At 51.9% G+C, this 12091-nt stretch overlaps 1 protein-coding gene and 1 long non-coding RNA gene across 2 annotated transcripts in view; one reads left to right on the top strand and one right to left on the bottom strand.

Annotated features, from left to right (window-relative positions):
- Positions 1-12091, top strand: part of MEGF11 (multiple EGF like domains 11) — a 345128-nt gene that overhangs the window by 66358 nt on the left and 266679 nt on the right. The gene's annotated exons all lie outside the window — the stretch shown is intronic.
- Positions 5494-11225, bottom strand: LOC116640396. Its single transcript, XR_004301025.1, has 3 exons — positions 10886-11225; positions 7707-7902; positions 5494-6920 (listed from the first exon to the last, which is right to left on the bottom strand). It is a non-coding gene; the product is annotated as an uncharacterized LOC116640396 (long non-coding RNA).

The following is a 12091-nucleotide window of genomic DNA, read 5'->3' as shown; positions in this document are numbered from 1 at the left end:
TAAAAAAACAAAAACAAACAAACAAAAAACTTAGTCAAGAAAAACCAGTCTATGCCAGACATTGCCAGGAGCAGTCTGGGGACCTGGGCTAGAATGTGACCAAGTTTTCACAGATGAGATTAGGAAAATGAAAACAAGGTAGGGAGTTCTTCATGAAGCTAAATTTATTGACTATTAAGGACTATATTTTAAGATTGTCATCCTATATCCCTAGTGTTTGTGAAATTGTGATGATAGTAGAAGATAATAGAAGATGACTGCAAAAAGAAGATGTGGCTAAAAGTTGTCAGATCTGCCAGGGCCTCTCGTGTGTGTGTGTGTGTGTGTGTGTGTGCGTGCGCGCGTACACGCTCATGCAGACAACTGTGCATAATTTTACTTGTCTGTGAACTTCCGAAGTCTGAGAACCACACTCAACTCTGGAATCAGACATATTGAGCTTTGATTCTTAGCTTCTCCCCTAAATGAATATCTTAACACATTGTATCCAATTTGTGCCTAAGTAATGTTACTTTGTTTCTAATAATAACAATGTTTGCTAAGATCAAAATCTGACCTTTGGAAAAGGAGCACACTCTACAAATTAGGTTAATTTAGCAATCATTAACATTTTAATGAATATATTCTGTTAAAACTTGCATAAGTAAAAATGTAAATGAGCAGCAGACTGAGGTGCTGATGAGTGGTCAGCTGAGAGTAACTGAGATTCACAGGGCTCTTCTTCTGCTGTGGGTGTGGGGTCACTATGGCCAGCCCCACCCCCCCAGAGCTGGGACCAGGGAGCCTCCCCGGGTGCTCCGTTCCTCTACTGTATTTAAATGGAGAGTCAGTGTGAGATCATAATTAAATTATGGTCGTAGAGGAAGACAACTTAACTAGAGCCCCCTCATGCTACACGCTCCAGAATTTAATTTTCCAAATAAACTGAGTGTGGCTTTGATGCCCAGGGAGGATCAATAGAATGGAAATTGCTTGCAGTTTCCCCTAAAGTGTTACAATGGATTACTGCTCTCACATTTCCCCTCCATGCTCCTTTTTTCCCTGCCAGAGAGAGCCTGGTATTCATTCTAGGCACACGCTATTTGAGGAAATAGAAAAAAAAAAAAAAAAAAAACCCATAAATGAATAAAAAAGGAAACTACAAGCCATGCTGAGGAGGAAGATGAGACTGTGTCCTCCTGCCTGTGAGGTGAGTGAGGGCTCCTGGGTGCCTGTGAAGGAGAAAAGCATCCCCATCCCACTCTGCGAGGCTTGGGGTGGGGGGGCTCAAGGGGGAGTGGTTCAGGTGCTCTGGGAAGGGACATGGAGAGGCTGCTTCCCATCAGGTCACCTTCCCAGGGAGGCCACACTGGAAGGTGAGCCAAACGTCAGGTGCCAACTGAGGGTGCTACTGCCAGGAACCTCACTGCCTACTGATCCCCTCTGGAATCTTAGAGAATGTTCTAGCTCCTTTACATCCTGTCAGAATAGTCGGGTCAGGGGAGGGTCCTCGTTCACACTGACTTGCTTGTTCCTTTGGGGCTCAGATTGTGGAAGATGCCTGCCCCACGGACTATCTGGGGTTTTAATCGGAAATTTTCAGCTGTGGGGCTAACTTCACAGGGTCAAGTGTCATGTCTGTTTTTGCTCCTTTGGGGAGATACCAATGAGCTTGGACAGTTGGCAGGAAGAAGGGACTCTCAGGAGTGAGGTTCTTGGGCCAGAGGCCTCCCACCAGTTACGGTTTGGAAACCTTTTCCTGGTCTGGTGATGGCAGACAGGCTGCAACTGGGAGAGTAGAAGGCTATCGGGGAACACTTCATTGGGCAGTTTTGTGTGTAAGACAGTGTTAGGCACTGTGCATTGGGGGGCGGGGGTAGGGGACAGAAATGAATAAGACTCAATTCTTGCCCTCCAGGAGTTTACGGATTAGACAAACCCTCATGGCTTTAATGCTTGGCAGGATAACATGAATTCAGTAATCTGAAACCAGATTGAGTACAATCTTCTTATTTTACATTTGGGGAAACTGAGGCAGGGGGACGGTTTTTCCCTGTTGCACACCCTGTTCTGCGTTCTAACATGCTGTTTCTCTTGGCTGGAACAGGTGCAGGTATATTGTAGGAGAGCAGATCAGAATGGGGGAGCCTAAGGTTGCTGTGGGCTCCTCTCCTCCCCTCCTCTGCTGGGTGGCGGAGGATCCAGAACCACCAGCCCCCTACAGTGGGTGCTGGCAATGTCTCCTGGGGCTGACAGATTGACTGTGTTCTGAGATATGTGGAGAGCGAAAGTTCTAGAAAATTAATTAGTGGCAGTAGACACTGGCTACGCAAAGGCTGTAGGAATTTATGGGGTTTTTGTTTCCTTTTTGTCATGGAATAAGTTATCAGCATGTGTGTTGATTGATTTCTTGCTAAATTCCTGTCTTCAAAACACACACACACACACAACATTCTCACAGTTTGGAGTCCCTTGAAGCATTTTAATGAACTCTGTTCCTCAGTTGCTCTTTCTTCTTGGTGTGGAATCCCCACGCCCCCCCCCAAGCCCCCCATCTCTCTCTCCTGGCTCTGACTCTCAGACCTACAAGGGGTTGGTCCTTGTGGAGGGCCAGGACCTGGCTGAGGCTGACAAAGCGCCTAGGGCCGAACCAAGGAAGGAGTCGCTGGCTCTCAGGGTCTGCCAGGGCGGAGTTGGCACCTGAGATCCAGGGCCGCCTTAAATTTTTCTGCCTTGGGGGCCTCGCTTTCCTGACTGTTGTCCACTCTTTCACATCTGCAGCAGAAGCAAAGGCAGTGTCTGAGAACGGGTGGTGATCTAAATGGACTGGTGTGGATCCCACCCCAAAGGGGATGTTAGTGGGAAGCACGGATTTTCATGGGGAGGGCCCTGTGTCCTCTGTGGATGAGGAGGGGCCTGGACGGGTGCTCGGGCTCCCTTCTCTGGCCTGTCTGAGGCACATCCTCAGAGAAGAGCCCTCAAAAAGACCATTGAGTTGGGGACCTGGGCAGGCAGGGCGCCCCGTGTTGCATTTTGGAGCTCATGATATTTACAGGGCATCAGTGGAGGTGAATGTGAAAAAAACAAAACAAAACCCAAAACACAGCTGTTACTAATTTAAAATGTGACAGTCCCCTCAGCGCCCCCCCCCCCCCGCCCTGGAACCGGAGTACAGAATTATTGACTATGCGACATCGGAACAGAAAGATTACCGTTGCATATTAAGTGAAGAGAAGAGTGATGCTCAAATGCTTGATGTAAGAGAGGATAGTCACCACGAAATTAAAGACCAAAAAACGCAGTGGAAAATAATTATTGTCTATACATTATAGGCTTGACATATGGTAAGTTTTCTACTTTTAAAAGCCTCTTGTAATTTCTGGATAAGCCATTCAGCTGTCTGGTTCCCGCTACCCCACCCCCACCCCCGCCAGGCTTCTGTGCTGTCAGAGAAGGTCTTTTCTTGGCTTTTAACCCCTTGTGGGGATTTCCCCAGCCCCGTATATGGATAATTTCTGGGAAGATGAGGACCCTGAAATGATCCCTGGGGTTGGCTGAGCTCCCTTGAATCACATTGGTAGAAATCTCCCGAATCTTGAAATGTTCTCTGGCTCTTTCTCCTCTACCCCCCTCATAAACTGTGGCATCCTTGAACAGTGGGAATGAGCAAGGAACAGATTGAATGGGGAGGGGGGAGGAGGCTGGCTAAGAGGTGGTCAGTGATCATTGACACTGTTTGGAGCTTAATGTCTATAACCTGCCTCAGATGCCGGGTGATGGTTAGCTTGACTGTGTCTTTCTCAGATTCTGGCAGGTGACTGAGTGTCCAGGGCCAAGCAGACAGGAAGGCCTACCCCATGGTCACTTGTGGTAAATCCCCATTCAGAACCACCTAGGATCCTCCCCAGAGCAGAGGACCGGAGAAAGTGGGCTGACTCTAGCCGGAAGGACTTAGGGACACTGGAGGAAGCACTTTGTAGAAACAAAGTTTAGCTTCTCAATCAGAGCTGTCCAAAAGAACTTCCTGCGGTGACGGAAATGTTCTGGATCCGCACTGTGCATTACGGTAGCCACTGGCCGGGCGTGGCTGTTGAACACTTGAAATGTGACTCGTGTGATGGAGGATTTGAATTCTAAATTTTATTTGAGTTTGGTTAACTTAGGTTTAAATAGCCACACATGGCTACCAGGTTGAACTGTGCAGTTCTAGATAATTCAGGCTTGAAAGAGGATGGCCTGGAGAAGAGAGGGGAGGCTGGCCAAGGATGCGTCTGTCGGGGGTTGAAGGCTTTGACTCTTTTTGGGATGACTGAGCTCTTGAGAGCAGCTTCTTCCAACAGCAGACCCAGAGGTGAGGCTGGGCGGGGTTTCCTCCCTGGGGATCTATTTGCGGAAGGGCATTATGTAATTCTGGTTGTCTGGAGTGCGGTGCCTGGGTTTAGGCCACCACTCTTCCTTCCCCCTGGAAAAATGCACAGTCACATCACTTACAGCAGTAAGGCTGAACTGGTCCACCCCCTTCTTTGACAGAAGAGTCCAGGATGGGGAAAGGCTCGGTGGCAGGATTGGCTACAGATCCAGGTCTCTGGATCTCCAGCCCAGAGGCTCTCTCGTACACCTGCCACAATTCACTGGGGCCAGTTTTTCTCGATTAAACTCGGGGCATAGGCTTCATTCCCCTCTTAGAAGGGGTGGGATGGGGCACTTCCCAGAGGTCTCTAATAGAGTGATCCTATCTCTCTCACTTCAGCCCTTTTCCAATCTCTGGCCTCATTCTGACCTTTGGGGAGCCTTTTTGGGTGATTGCCTATTCCACCTGAAGGTGGCAATGCAATAGGACTTCTGGATTTGAGCCAGGTAGTGTGAACTTGGCAGTTTCTTTGGGTTCCCATCCCTGTGGAATAATTGACACCAAGCCAGAAGGAGGTGCCAAGAATAGACCACAAGGCCCCGAGTGGGAGACCTGTGACAAGTGCCCAGGGGGAGGACCCTGGCTCAGGGAAAGAGTGCGCAAGCGCACCCGTGTCTTAGGCCTCGGAGAGGGCATGCCAGCCCCTTGGAGGACTGTTCCGGCGGAGAGGCCCCTGGCAATCAAAGGGAATACTGGCTTCACTTGCAGGGATGGGCTGTTGATTGCGACAAAATGTCTGCAGACTCTGCAGGGAGTAGGTGGCCAGGGTCTTCCCCCTGCAATGGGAGGGCTTCCGTGGGTCTCAGCGGGAAGGCAGGTCTTGGCACTCCCGAAGAACTCCCAGGGCTTGGGGTTGTCCCTCTAGACCTCATTGGTCTCCACCCCGTGGGACAGGGAGGGGAGGAGTCAGTTATTCAGCCTCAGGTTTGTAGATCCTATTTCTTTTTTTTTTTTTTTTTAAAGATTTTATTTATTTATTTGACAGAGAGAGAGACAGCGAGAGAGGGAACACAAGCAGGGGGAGTGGGAGAGGGAGAAGCAGGCTTCCTGCTGAGCAGGGAGCCCGATGCGGGGCCTCGATCCCAGGACCCTGGGATCATGACCTGAGCCGAAGGCAGACGCTTAACGACTGAGCCACCCAGGTGCCCCTGTAGATCCTATTTCATTCTGCTAGCCGGAGTTGGCTCTTTATGTGCCCTACTAGACAAACTCCAGGGCCTAGCTTAGTCCCTGGTCTCTCAAGAAGCTGGAATAGAAACTCATTGACTACATACTCATCTTCTGTAATGAAGGACTTAGGTAAAAAGAGAGAGGCCTTTGCTAGAAATTTGGGTCTCCCAATCTCTTAATTGGTGGGGGTTGGATGTGGCCTAGGGCTTGGCATTTTCAGTAGGAGTTGCCCTGTTGCCCGAGGAGGCAAATAGAAAAACTAGGAAAAATGTCTCAGGTCACAGAGCTGCTGGAGTGGATGCCCCAACATCCAGAAGGGGCCGAGGAGGGGAGCGTCTGCACTGAGTTGATGTTACTGTCTCTGGCAGGGACAGGCTCTACGAGCCCTGGTGGCGCCTTGAACATGTTTCTCCCGGTGTGGCCCAAATAAAAAGAGGCGTGAACTGTGGTTAGGCAGGCGCGGAGAAGGAATGCAGAGCCGTCAGGAGGGCAAAATCTTATTAGACAGTCAGGGGACCTGAGTTCTGGAGCCAGCCCTGCCATCAGCTCATGTGAGCTAGGACAAGCCTGGTCCACCCGGGGCCTCCGTTTCCTCACTGGTAAGATGAGGTGTATTGGGCAGGGTTCTAATAGGGTTCCAGCGGGAAACAGGTGGCATGCTCGAGCCGGGTCCCTTGAGGAGAGTTGAAGGAAGGACTGCTTACAAATTGTGGGCAGAACAGGGGGAAGGCACAAGGGAGGTGTAGCCCTGGGCTGAGGGGCAGTGGGCTGTTTCCAGCCCTAGACCCGAAGGGGCAAGGAAGGGCCAGTGGACAGAGAGAAAGGGTGTGTGTGGGGGGCAGGCGAGGGTCACCTGACAGGAGCTGGGACCTTTAGAACACAGGCAGCCTGAGGCAGCCCTGCAGGGAGGGGTCAGTCCGATGACTGGCCTGGCCTCATTCTCTTCCCTCCCACCTGCTGCTGGGACTCCCCGTTGGCTGGATGCTAGCGGAGGCCGGGGTCAAGGTTGCCCATTGACGCTGTCCATGCAGGTCTGCCCCCTCGGCCACAGAGCAGGCTGGAGAGTGAATGGGGGTGTGTGTGTGTTGGGGTGGTGGTTGTAGGCTGGGCAACATCCGGCCCATGAGGGACAGACGGGGTGGCCTTCCAGCCCTGGGACAAACCGAGAGGGAGGCAGGCAGGGCCAGGGGCAGGCGTGTGTTGGTTCCGGCTGATGTCCTGGGTCTCCGCTCTTCCCTGCCGGCTCAGAGGAAGGTGGCAGTCATTCTCCCGCAGAGCAAACTTCCGACTCCAGCCTGGACCGGGAGGAGGCGGAGGGCCATCTCCCTCGCCGTGCCGTCCAGCGCCGCCATCCGTCACTCTGCCAGCCGCGTGAAGTAATGATAGATTAGTGCACATTAGGCCTCCCATCCTGCAGGCCTACAAGCCGGGGCTTTACCAATCAGGGAGGGGGGAAGCAGCGTGAGGTGAGCGGGGCTCTGCGAGGGGAGCTGGAGGCGCCGGGAATTAATAAGCACTTGGAGATGGCAGGGATATTGAACTCATTCCTTAAATCAATCCTTAACCAAGAAGGATGAGGGAATGAGATTTTGGACAATTAGTGGGTAATGATGACCTTGTGAAAGGAGCTATTGACAAACGGTGTGAAGGTGGGAGTGGGTGGCTGGCAGTGGGGGATTGGAAGAGGAGTCCGCAGGTTGTGACCCTCCTGGAGGAGAGGGTGGGCTAGCGTGGGGGTGCTCTCCGCCCTGGAGGAGGAGGTCTCTGTGTGGCCTTCTTACTGGGTTAGAAAAAGAGACCTGGACAGGGTGGCCCTCCCCTCCTCCCACCGCTCCATGCCCTTCTCCAGAGACCCCCACATGCCGAACACTTGGCGGTGCAAGGTTAGGGTCCCTGCTTTCCGGACAGAGCCCAGCCTCATTTCCGGTGAGGGACCCGCAGTCCTCTCCGTTCTCAGAATCTCAGGGCGCTTTGTGGCAAGGGGCTTTCTCACCGTCTTCCATCAGCCCTGCTGGTACAGGAGCAGGACCAGCGTGCCAGAGGTGAAGGCCTTGCCCCCCACATTGTGGGGAGCTCAATCCTCTTTCCAACCCTGTCTTTTCTGCTCCTCTCGTCTCTTTGGCCTCCTCTCTGACTGATTGGGTACCTGTGCAGCCTGGCCCGAGATGTCCGGCAGGAACACTGTCTGTACCCCTTCCCTGCTGAGCTTCTGCCATGGTGTCCTCCTCTGCACTGTGGTCACCCAGACTCTAGCAGCAGCCACAGCAGTGCCAGAGACTTTGAAGGAGGAGCACCTTTGCTTTGAAGGAGCCTTCTTCAGTGGCTTCCTCAGAAAGCAGAACCTGAGACAAGGATTAAGAACATGTGATTTATCCTTGGGAAGGCTCTTCAGAAAGAAACCTGAGAGGGAGGGAGAGAAACAGGGGAGGTGAGGGGAAGGAGCTGAGCAAGGATGTGGCCTCAGGTAAGGCCTGGATGTGGCCTGTCCCACTGGGGAAGGTTCTGGAGTCTGAACCAGAACTCGGAGTGATCCCCTGGTGGGAGTGGGCCAGCCTTTTGTACTGGTCAGTCGTTGACTAAGAGCTATCAGGAAGGGGAATTTAAAGCTCCTGGATAGGGGGCTTCAGTCAGCTGAGGACAGTTCTTGGGGAGTGGGTGGGAGGTGGGCATGGGGAGCGATGGGCCTTTAGCAGCACACCCCCACAGCACTGGGGTCAAGGGCACCAGAGTGTTCACTGCAAGTGCTTTTCAGAGCCCCTGTGGCCACCCCGTCTCATTGTATAAGGGATGATAATAATTCGAATCCCTTACATTTATACAGTATTCACAAGCTACTAGACGCTTGCAAAAAATTATCTCATTTTATCCTTACAGCTTAACTCACTTTGCAAGAAAGTTTTGATCTTTACTCTATAGACAGGAAGCCAAATGTATGCCCAGAGATCTAGTAGGTGAGGAGGCTGGGACCCGAACTACCAGGGTCACTGTGTTGATTCAGTTCCGACTGTCTGCCATCAAAGCTTTCCCCATTAGCGGCACTGTTCTCTGAATGGGAGGAAGAAATGACCCTCAATAGAGCATATTATTAGCGTCTTGCACACACTTCCCCCACTTACTCACTGTCTTCTTAAGCAGTCTCCTCTGCAAAAGTTGGGAATCAGAGAGCTTTCCTCTCTGGACAAGACCCCTGTCAGTTAAGAGGCATCCAGAAGGAAGTATTGTTCTCTCTGGGTTTCCCTCCACCTGCCCCATCTCTCCCTGTTGCCCACCCCAGTTCTTGACTCAAGCCTTATTACCACTGTTATTATTATTGTGATCCTAGGGGAGAGGCCCCCGCATCTTTGGTGCAGCCTTTTAGATAGAAAGATAACCAAAAGGAGCCACACTTAATTTAAAACGACAAGTTAGGTTTCCTTCTGGATTTTTGGGGGAAGACGGTCTCTAAGGAAATTACATCTGACAACCTAAAATAAACTGTGCGGGAGATTTATGCTTTCTGTGGACTTGCAAAGCCTAGCTCTTGAGATGGCAGGGTGAAGGGAGCCTCTAGAAGCCCTGGCTAATTGCAAAAATTAGCTGTGTGTGACTTACCCGGATGGTCTGGATGCTGCCTGTCTGGCTCCCATTCTGCCGGGGGGCATAATGGGGTATGTGGGAAGGTCGGGGACAGCACTGCTAAGGTCTCACCCAATGACCTGGCGGTGGGATGGAGCTATTCTGGTCTGGGATCCCTTCTTTTCAAACGTTAACCATAAAAAATAAAGTGAAACAAAACAGGGCAGGGAAGCTTTAGATAAGGAACCAAGGACATGGCATCTTTGAAAGTTTTCCCAAAGGAGTTGTTGGTGTTAGCTGAGACCGCCAGAATTTACTTTAGCTATTACTATGGATGAATAATTATGGGCAAGCCAGCAAGTACTGTGGGTTCACAGCGGGTTAATTGGGAATAATGGGTTTCATTCCAAACTGTGAGAAATGATATTTGAGAGAGAGAGGGGGTTGGGAGGAGAGAGAGAGAGAGGCTTTGCTTGCCCTCATTGAATGCCAGGCTATCCTTTCGTTGCACATTTGGCTCTGCTGGTCCTGGCCAAGCCTCTCGAGTCCAGACATCTGGGCCTGGGTCTTTGTTGGGCAGACGGTGTGTGGGTAGGGGTGTGGGATGGGGGCTGAAGCCAGCATCGAGATCAGGTGGCTTATTTGCATTGCTTCCCCTTCCTGAAATTGGGATGGGTGACCTGGCATTTGATCATTCAGCACATGTGCTTTGAGTGCGTGTGATGGGCAAGACCTCAAAGGCACTGGGGCCTGGGCATCTCTGTGAGTCCGCACGGAGGGAGTGAGGGAGGCAAGCACTGACAGGCTCACTGCAGTCAAATAGATATACAGTGCCAGCCACAAATGTCAGCTACATATGTAATTTTAAATTTTCTCATAGCCTCGTTAAAAAAGGTAAAAAGAATAAGTGACATTAATTTTAGTAATATATCTTATTTAACCCAGTATATCCAAAATATTGTCATTTCAACATGGAATCAATAGAAAAGTTATTAAGGAGGTATTTTATACTTACAGCACATCTGAATTCATATTAGTCACATTTCAAGCGCTCAATAGGCCATCTGGCCAGTGGCTACTGTATTGGACAGTGCAGGATGAGATCATCACTAATCTTGTGCATGCATGTGCGTGTGCGCACACACACACACACACACACACACACACACACACACACACAGAGTGTAGTGAGTGCTGCCAAAGAGAGGTTTCACACAGTGTCGAGCAGGGAGGCCTCACGGTTGGGCAGGGGCTGGGAGGGTCAGAGATGCAGTCTGGAGGACGGGCAGCAGTTACCAAGGCCAGGGGGTTGAGGGAAAAGCATTCTAGGCAGAGGGAACTACATGAGCAAAGACCATGGGGCAGGAGTTGAAGGAACCAAGAAGACCATGTAGCCAGAAAGGATGAGCAAGGGGAAGAACAGTGGAGGCGAGGCTGCTGGGGGCAGGCAGGAGAGTGCATGGCCCTGCAGGCAGCCTGGAGATTTGGGTCTTACTAGCAGAAGGGAGCTGGGGAGGAGGCATAAGCAGGAACAATAGGATCAGGTCTGCTTTCTGAAGTCCGTTCTGGCTGCTGGGAGGAACCTGGCTCAGGAGGAAAGTAGGGGGTCCGTCAGGCAGCGTTGCAGCATGCTGCCTGCTGAGGGGGTGCTCTGGAGGAGAGGCTGCCTGTTCCAGAGGCCAGGCCAGCTGTGGGCTGTCGGAGCTGCTGCCCGCCCCTCCCCCACCCCTGGAAATTAGGCTGAGAGGCACCAATACAGGGGAAACTTACCCATATTTGGAGTAGGTCAGTGCAATTTGCCCTGCCTGAAGTTAGGGCTCTAGAAGGGTATCTCAGCTCCACTTCCTGGCTGTGCAACCTTGGATAGGTCTTTCCCCCTCCAGAGGCTTTCTTCAGCTGTAAAAATGAAGTGAGGGGATGGTATGTGGATGGACTAGGGGTCTAAAACCTCATGACAGTAGGGTAGGCTTCCCCTCTGGGTTGTCTTGGGCACCACCTCCTTTGTTCTGGTTGGCCCTGGACTTGGAAGGTTTCTTTCTTTGTTCCGAGGAGTGGGAGGGATGGTCCATCACCCTGCAGCTGTTCGCCCCTGTCAGATGCCCAGCTCCGCTGTGACGCTGGCCACGGAAGCCACGTGGCCATGACAGGCAGGGCTGGGACTGTGAGACAGGGTTTGTGAGGAGAGAGGACGCCTCTTGGACCTCGGCACTGGCTGCAGCCACAGCGCCATGACCAAGTTCATGGTGCCCAGGGGAGGGAGGATGGGATGGCAGGGTACCAGAGAGCCACATGCCGTGTTCTCTACCCTGCAGCTGTAAGAGTCCTCACCTTCTCTGACACATTCCCTCAGCAGATACGTATCCAGGGTTGCTCTGTGCCAGGCAGCTGGAGATGCCGGGGTGCTGTGGATAGGGTCAGGGAGAGCACCTTGGAGGAGATGATCTGAATGATGAGCAGGTGGCAGATGTGGGGGAAATCTGGGAGAAAGAGCTTTCCAGGCAGAAAGGACTGCCCATGCAGAGCCCCTGAGGTGGGAATGGGTCTGCCTTGCTGGAGGAACAGACAGAAGGTGCATCAGGATGGAGCAAAGAGAACAAGGAGGGGGTGGTGTGAGATGAGCCCAGAGAGGTGAGCAGGAGCCGGACTATGGGGAGCCTCCTAGACCTAGGAAGGGATTTGGATTTTAGTCCGATTGTGAATGGAAGATGCTGGAGGGTTTTAAACAGCAGAACAGGGTGATCTGGTTTATATTTTAAAGCTCTCTCTGGCTGCTGGGTGGGGGAAGCAGGAGGCCAGTGAGGAGCTTCTGCCATATGTATGGTGGTGACCTCCTCAAGGCGGCAAATGAGGGGGCAGGGGAGGGCAAGGGAGAACCATGTTCTGTGCTGTTCATGGTGAGTTTGAGAAGGCTGTTAGGCATCCAGGGGAAGGTGTCCAGCAGGAGGTTGGTGGCTATGGATCTGGAACGCGGGGGCC

Source organism: Phoca vitulina, unplaced genomic scaffold, assembly GCF_004348235.1.
Source record: "Phoca vitulina isolate PV1807 unplaced genomic scaffold, GSC_HSeal_1.0 scaffold20, whole genome shotgun sequence".
In the NCBI taxonomy this organism is placed as follows: domain Eukaryota; kingdom Metazoa; phylum Chordata; class Mammalia; order Carnivora; family Phocidae; genus Phoca; species Phoca vitulina.
Note: the sequence above shows the minus strand (reverse complement) of the source record. Positions and strands in the feature narration are given on the sequence as shown.